We start from the raw sequence: 8,711 nt of genomic DNA on the forward strand, positions 1-8,711 counted from the left end.
TCCCTGCTAATAAGAGTTTGAATCGGATTAATTATATTTATTATAACCAGCAACGATTTGTTAATTATAGCAGAGATGCCCTCCAGGGGCTGGCTGAGCAATTACAAGCCACATCCCAGATGACTTTCCAGAATAAGATGACCCTAGATATGATCTTGGCAGAAATAAGAGGAGTGTGTAATCTGCTCCCTGACAATATGACATGTTGTACCTTCATCCCAAATAATGCAGGCCCTAATGACAGGGTTACCCTGGCAATAGAGAAATTAGAGAGTCTCTCTAAAAATTGAAAATGAATTCTGGGGTCACTGATCCGTGGGACAGTTGGTTTGGATGGATGAACGACTGGCAGAAAGGTGTGACCCAGATAGGTGTGGCTGTCTTGTTAATGATGATTATTCTTGCTCTCCTTGTCTGTTGTGTGTTACCCTGTCTTAAGAAGTGTCTACAGAAGACAGTTGACCAAACAGATGACCGGACTACCCAGAGTTTCCTTCACCAAGAGATAGAACACAAGGGCTATGACGAACCCCATTCTCCATTGCAGTCCCTTCGCATTAATCATACAACTACTTCCCTTTAGGGACCTTAGGGGCAGTAAGGATAGCAATGGTCTCTACGGGCAATGTCTGTAGTGGGGAAGGTAGTGGACAAGCCACTACTTTTTCTATGCGCAGCATCAAAAAGAGTTCGAGAGGCCTGTAGGACGGATGTGCTGCAGCCCATCAGGGACAGTTTTAGGGACATATTTAGATTTCTATATGTTAATTGTAGTTGTTAGTAAATAGTCATTTTAAGGGGGGACTGTTATGGACGTAAATTAGGATTTGTAAAATGTCTATCTGTGCTCATTATTTACCATGTTAACCTGGCTGCTAGAGTACCCCGTCCCCTACTGTGTTCATTAACTGCTCAAAAAGGCTGCTAGAAGCTCCCCCTCCCATCGAATAACTACCTTGTGTAACAAGATGGCGCTTGAATCCAGAGGAGAATCCTATAATGACAGTGACATCATGGCTTGTAGGATGGCATTAGATAAAACCACTTGACACCTAAACAATTGTTGAGGTATTCCCTCTCTCTATCTTGCTTTTTGCATATGACGTATTTCTATATTTATAAGGGGCTCCCCGCCCCCCTGATTAAACATTCCAAAGTTTTCCATCAACCTGAAACTTGTGTCTGGTGTGAATTGCTTCAGGAGTGTAGCGGAACACTGGTTTCTCACAGCCTATTTCTGCTGGTATCCTAGAATGGCTCAGGAACAAGTAGTAAATCCAATAGGGTAACAAGCACAATCAGCAAGGCAATCCAGTAATATCCCATCACCTTTCCCAATAACTGGACGACACACAGTATCAGGAGTAGAACTTAAAACTAACTTTTAATCACACAACTCCTGCTTTTATGCAATGCTCCCGTGCAAGGGAGCCACCCACAATAATTAGTACATTAACCAATAAAGTACAAGGTACAACCCACACATCTCTTCCCATCAGCTTATCTGTTAACAGAATTAAAATGTACATATTTTTCCCCAAGTTCTAGATGTACCCCAAATACATAGGGTACACTCCTAAATGAGGTATCTCCTGATAGCCCTGATCTGGGTGAATAACATAAAATCACCCAGATCGGACCAGGGTTTCGGGAGTTATGGGGGTTAAAAAGTTAGGTTGAGTTCCCTTTAGGACCACTGAAGCATGGCTTTCCAGCCCAAACTTTCCAGCCCAAACCAGTCCCAACTAGTTTAGCAGTGTGCCTGGGACAACGCCCTGCTGGAGAACAATGGGACAGGAAACAGGGGACGGGTACACCTTCCTATACACAATCTATACACAGTCTTATAGAAGTCCATACTAAAACCTTTTATGTTCAAATAAAAAATGTATGAAGGAAATGTGTTGGACAGCCAGATGGGTTCTGTTACACTGCTCCCCCTTGCCTACAAGCCGGCAAACACAGTCTGATCCAGCACGGATCGGCTTGGGGATGTCCGGGGATGCTCACGGATCATTTTTCCAAGTCAGTCTGTCTAGACAACCCGTCAGCGTTTCCGTTTTGTTTTCCTGGGCGGTACTGGATATTAAAGTCAAAGGGCTGCAGCGCCAAACTCCAGCGCAGCAGCCGGGCATTGTCACCTGCCACCCGGTTCAACCATACCAACTTGTTGTGATCCGTGAGCAACGAAAATGGCTGTCCATACAAATAGGGTTGTAATTTCTTCAGAGCCCACACCACGGCCAGACATTCTTTCTAGATGGCGGTGTAGCTCACTTCTCTCTGTAACAACTTTCTACTGATGTATGCTACTGGATGTTCTCCGCCATCGACCCTGGCTTGGCTCAGTACTGCCCCCAATCCAAACATAGAAGCGTCTGTGTGAACAAAAAAGCGTTTAGTTGGATCAGGGGCTGCCAAGACAGGAGCATTTACAAGTGCGTTTTCAACTGTTGAAATGCCTGTTCACACTCCGGGGTCCAGGTTACCTGACAGGGAAGGTTTTTACGGGTAAGGTCGGTAAGGGGTTTGGCCAGGGCACTATAATTGAGCAGAGTAAATGGTGAGAACCGCACTCATTCCCAACAGCCAAGGGTGCCCCAGAGCAGGACCAGCAATCCCAGAATAATAGGTAGAGAAGAAAAACTCACAGGCACTCCAAATTCAAGCCGCAGGCAGTTTTATTGTAGCAGAATGTAACGCAACGTTTCGACCGTAAAGGTCTTTTTCAAGGAAGGTTTTTACGGGTAAGGTCGGTAAGGGGTTTGGCCAGGGCACTATAATTGGGCACAAACTTCCGATAATACCCTGCCGTCCCTAAAAAGACTAACACCTGAGTCTTGGTCCTAAGGGTTGGCCACTGAGCTATGGCTTGTACCTTTGCGGGTTCTGGCTTCTGCTTTCCACAACCCACCCGGTGGCTGAGGTACTGAACCTCAGCCATCCCAATACTGCACTTGGCCGGTTTTAAGGTTAACCCTGCCTCCCGGATCCTATCTAGAACCGCTCCTATATGGGCCAGGTGTTTCTGCCAGGTATTGCTGAAGATGGGAATATCATCGAGGGATGCGCAGGTATAGTCCTGGAACCCATCTAAGAGTCGGTCCACCATCCTCTGGAATGTGGCCGGGGCATTCTTCATCCCAAATGGCATCAACTTAAATTGGTACAAATCGAATGGGGTGACGAACGCCGACTTAGGGATGGCGTCCTGGGCTAAGGGAATCTGCCAATACCCCTTACAAAGGTCAATTGTAGTGAGGTATTGGCTCCTAGCCATCCGGTCTAGCAATTAGTCTATCCGGGGCATGGGATAGGCGTCAGACACGGTTTTCTCATTCAACCTCCGGTAGTCCACGCTGAAACTGGTGGTAACATTCCGTTTAGGTATGAGGACTACTGGAGAAGCCCAGGGGCTGTCTGAGGGCTCAATGACCCCCAGTTGGAGCATTTCATTGATCTCGCGCATATTCTCTCGCACCGCCTCTGGGGTGCGGTATGGGGTCTGGCACATAGGCAACTGGCCTGGGGTCTCTATGCGGTGAATCGCCAGGGGAGTGTAACCTGGCGGCCTGTAGCTTGTCATGCCGGACGGGTTTTAAAATGAAAACCTTCTGCTCAACTTGAAAGCTACGGTAAGCGGGCCATCTTATACGGTCGATCATACCAGGTGCGCTGGCGTGTCTGAGCTGCCTGAAGATTCTCCCGTACCGCTCAGGTTAATTCCTCCAGTCGGTTCCGGAACTCCAGCACATAGGGTATGATGGGAGTACCGGCGGTGCTGTGGTCTCCCTCCCAGTACTCCTTAATGAGGTCTAGGGGGCCTCGGACCCGCCTCCCATACAACAATTCAAGCGGGGAGAACCCTATGGATTCCTGCGACACCTCCTGATAGGCAAAGAGAAGGTGGGGTAGGAATCATTCCCAGTCCCGATGGGTCTCAGCGAAGGTTCGAAGCATCTGTTTTAATGCCCCATTAAACCGTTCGCAGAGCCCATTGGTCTGGGGGTGATAAGGGGCACTGATGATTGGCCTAATGCCACAGAACTTCCAGAGGTGCTGGGTGACTTCCGCGGTAAACTGAGTGCCCTGATACGAGATAATCTCCCGGGGTAACCCTACCCGGGTGAAAATCCGCATGAGGGCCTCAGCCCATGTATTTTAGTCAGCGCCACCGCCTCTGGATATCTGGTAGCATAGTCCACTACGGTTAATGTATATTTCTTGCTAGAGGGGCTAGCCTTCTTTAAGGGACCTACTATGTCCACCGCTATCCGGCTGAACGGTTCCTCCACTATGGGTAAGGGATGTAACTTGGCTTTCCTGCGGTCCCCCCTTTTTCCCACCCTCTGGCAGGTGTCGCAGGTACTGCAGTACTTCCTGACCTCCTGACTTATCCCCGGCCAGAAAAAACTCTGCTTCAATCGATACCGGGTGCGACTGACCCCCCAGATAGCGGAATATCATGTGCTTTCCGGAGTAACACTGATCGGTACCACTGCGTTACCACTAACTGGCGGCTGACGACCGGGTCTGACCCATCTATCCTTTTCTCTGTTTCCCTGTACAAAAGCTTGCCCTCACATATAAATCTCTCCCCTTCTACCCATGCATGCCATGAGGTGACCTTATCCCTATACACCTGCAATGTGGGGTCGGTGGCTACCTCCGCTTCAAATTCACTAGGGGGCACCCATGGGACACACTCTATAGATTGGGAAGGGTCTCTTACTTGAACCTCCGGGTGTGAGTTGTAGTCCTGGGTGCAGGCCTGCTGGCGTATGACAACGGGGTGAGCCTCTCCAGTAGCGGGTGCCTGAGGTTCATACGCTGAGTTTAGTTTTCCCAAGACATTCCCCAACAAAACTTCAGCAGGTAGTTGCGGCATCAACCCCATCTCCACATTCCCGTGCCCTGCTCCAAAATTCAAATGCACTCGAGCTGTGGGCTGCTCCCCCGGCTACTCTTACGGCTACAGTTCTGCTGGTTCTTGCTTCATTGGGAACCAGGTGGCTTTTTACCAAAGTGATGGTGGCTCCAGAGTCGCAAAGTCCTTGTACTGCCTTTCCCTCCAGGTAGACTGTCTGCCGGTGATGTTGGCGGTTGTCTGCATGGCCCTAAGGGGATCAGCCTCATGCAGCACTTCCCACTGTTTAACTGTAGTGGCTGGTACTGTGGCGTCATAGGTTTATGGTGGTCTCTGCCTGGTAACAATTGGCTGCTGCTCTGGGTGGTGGTGGTGGACCCGGCCGGATCCAGGTTGTTTGATTCCGAAGTTGTGGACAGTCTCTTTTGTAGTGTCCCCAGCGCTGACACTGATGACACTGAATGGTGTTAGGGTGTCTGAACTGCTGTTGTGATGTTGCAGGTGGCGGAAGCTGTCGCGGTGGGGCCGTTGGACCGGAAGTGTAGGTGGTAGTTACATTTGGGCGTACCACTGTTTTCCCTGGTGCCGGTTTCTGTTGCTTCCGGGTAGTGATGTACCGAACTGTTCGCTGGTGAATAGTTCCTGGCGAACATAGCGTGTTAGCGTTCTCCGCGGCGGGCGAACACATGCGCGGTTCGATCCGCTCCCTATTCGTCATCATTGGGCAAACTTTGACCCTGTGCCTCACGGTCAGCAGACACATTCCAGCAAATTAGCAGCAGACCCTCCCTTCCAGACCCTCCCACCTCCTGTACAGCATCCATTTTAGATTCATTCTGAAGCTGCATTCTTAGATAGAGGAGGGAAAGTGTAGCTGCTGCTCATTAGATAGGGAAATTGATAGCTAGGCTAGGGTATTCCGTGTCCACTACAGTCCTGCAGGACTCATCTGATCTCTGCTGTAAGAACAGCACCCCAAAAAGCCCTTTTTAGGGCTAGAACATCAGTCTGCTTTTTATTCCTTTGTAATCTAATTGCAGTTGCCTGCCTGCCAGCTTCTGTGTCAGGCTCACAGTGGATACTGTGCCCACTTGCCCAGTGCCACCACTCATATCTGGTGTCACAATAGCTTAAGCTTGACATTTAAAAATACTTTTTTTTTCACTGTAATAGATTGAATAGCAGTTAGTTGTCTGCCAGCTTCTGTGTCAGGCTCACAGTGGATACTGTGCCCACTTGCCCAGTGCCACCACTCATATCTGGTGTCACAATAGCTTAAGCTTGACATTTAAAAACCAAAACATTTTTTTTCACTGTAATAGATTGAATAGCAGTTAGTTGTCTGCCAGCTTCTGTGTCAGGCTCACAGTGGATACTGTGCCCACTTGCCCAGTGCCACCACTCATATCTGATGTCACAATAGCTTAAGCTTGACATTTAAAAACAAAAAATGTTTTCAATGTAATAGATTGAATAGCAGTTAGTTGTCTGCCAGTTTCGTTGTCAGGCTCACAGTGGATACTGTGCCCACTTGCCCAGTGCCACCACTCATATCTGGTGTCACAATAGCTTGAAATTGACATTTAAAAAGAAAATTTATTTTCACTGTAATAGATTGAATAGCAGTTAGTTGTCTGCAAGCGTCTGGGTGTCAGGCCTTCAGCGTGTGCTCTGCCAACCTCTGCAAGTGTACTTTGCCACTCATATCTGGTGTCTCTATAGCGTGCCTTTACAAAGAAAAAAAGTTTTTCAATGTAAGCTAATAGCAGTTAGCTGTCTGCAAGCGTCTGAGTGTCAGGCATTCAGCATGTGCTCTGCCAACCTCTGCAAGTGTACTTTGACACTCATATCTGGTGTCTCCATAGCGTGCCTTTACAAAGAAAAAACGTTTTTCACTGTAAGCTAATAGCAGTCAGTGTCCTTAAAGCGGGTGTCAGGCCTTCAGCGTGTGCTCTGCCAACCTCTGCAAGTGTACTTTGCCACTCATATCTGGTGTCTCTATAGCGTGCCTTTACAAATAATTTTTTTTTCACTGTAAGCTAATAGCAGTTAGTTGTCTGCAAGCGTCTGAGTGTCAGGCATTCAGCATGTGCTCTGCCAACCTCTGCAAGTGTACTTTGACACTCATATCTGGTGTCTCTATAGCGTGCCTTTACAAAGAAAAAAAGATTTTCACTGTAAGCTAATAGCAGTCAGTGTCCTTAAAGCGGGTGTCAGGCTTTCAGCGTGTGCTCTGCCAACCTCTGCAAGTGTACTTTGCCACTCAAAAAAAGTTTTTCACTGTAAGCTAATAGCAGTTAGTTGTCTGCAAGCGTCTGGGTGTCAGGCCTTCAGCCTGTACTCTGCCAACCTCTGCAAGTGCACTTTGCCACTCATATCTGGTGTGACTATAGCGTGCCTTTAAAAACCAAAAAACGTTTTAACTGTTATAGATTGAATAGCAGTTAGTTGTCTTCAAGCGGGTGTGTCAGGCCAACAGCGTGTACTCTGCCAACCTCTACCAGTGCACATTGCCACTCATATCTGGTGTCACAATAGCGTGCATTTAAAAACAAAAAACCTTTTTCGCTGTTATAGATTGAATAGCAGTTAGTTGTCTTCAAGCGGGTGTCAGGCCTTCAGCGTGTACTCTGCCAACCTCTGCAAGTGCACTTTGCCACTCATATCTAGTGTCACAATAGCGTGCATTTAAAAACTAAAAACCTTTTTCACTGTTATAGATTGAAGAGCAGTTAGTTGTCTTCAAGCGGGTGTGTCAATCCTACAGCGTGTACTCTGCCAACCTCTGCCACTGCACAGTGCCACTCATATCTGGTCTATGTCTCAGGCAGGCAGCATTACACACATGGACGTATGGTGTGATGATGATGATGTTGTACCTGCTGCTGCTTCCTTTGCTGAGTTGTCAGATACAAGTGAAGCGGTTGATGATGACGATGCGTCCATGGATGTCACGTGGGTGCCCGCTCGGCAAGAAGAAGAACAGGACGAAAGTTCAGATGGGGAGATAGAGAGGAGGATGAGGAGACGAGTTGGAAGCAGGGGGAGGTCGTCGCAAGGAGCTAGTGGCACAGTCAGACAGCATGCATCGGCACCCGGGGTCAGCCCGACAGCACGCCAATCAACGCATGCTGTGTCCACCACCAGAATGCCATCATTGCAGAGCTCAGCAGTGTGGCATTTTGTTTGTGTGTTGCCTCCGAGAACAGCGATGCCATTTGCAACCTGTGCCAAAAGAAACTGAGTCGTGGGAAGTCCAACACCCACCTAGGTGCAACTGCTTTGCGTAGGCACATGATCGCACATCACAAACGCCTATGGGATCAACACATGAGTACAAGCAGCACACAAACTCAAAGCCGCCATCCTCCTCCTGGTCCAGCATCTTCAGCCACGTCAAACACTGCTGTCCTCCTTGCCCCCTCTCAACCATCCGCCACTCCGTCTCTCACATTGAGCAGTTCCCGCTCATCTGCCCACAGTCATGTGTCTTTCAAGGACATGTTTGAGCGTAAGAAGCCAATGTCAGAAAGTAACCCTCTTGCCCAGTGTCTGACAGCTGGCTTGTCCGAACTATTAGCCCGTCAGCTTTTTTTTTTTTTATTCTTTATTTTTGCAGTGCAAAAAATAATAACAGCAGGCTTGTGGTGCCCCAATAGCATTCCTCACGCTGATCATCAACATTTTTAACAATGGGGTTTTCATAAATCCGTGCACATTTTTTAGTTATTTATGTCGAGATTGTCCAGGTTTACACATTACACTGAGTAAACAATTAAAATGTGGTCCTAGTTTAGCTGAGCAGGTCTAACGAAACCTTGATGGCACAATGCGTTATAAACTT

Source organism: Pelobates fuscus, chromosome 7 (assembly GCF_036172605.1).
Source record: "Pelobates fuscus isolate aPelFus1 chromosome 7, aPelFus1.pri, whole genome shotgun sequence".
NCBI classification, from domain to species: domain Eukaryota; kingdom Metazoa; phylum Chordata; class Amphibia; order Anura; family Pelobatidae; genus Pelobates; species Pelobates fuscus.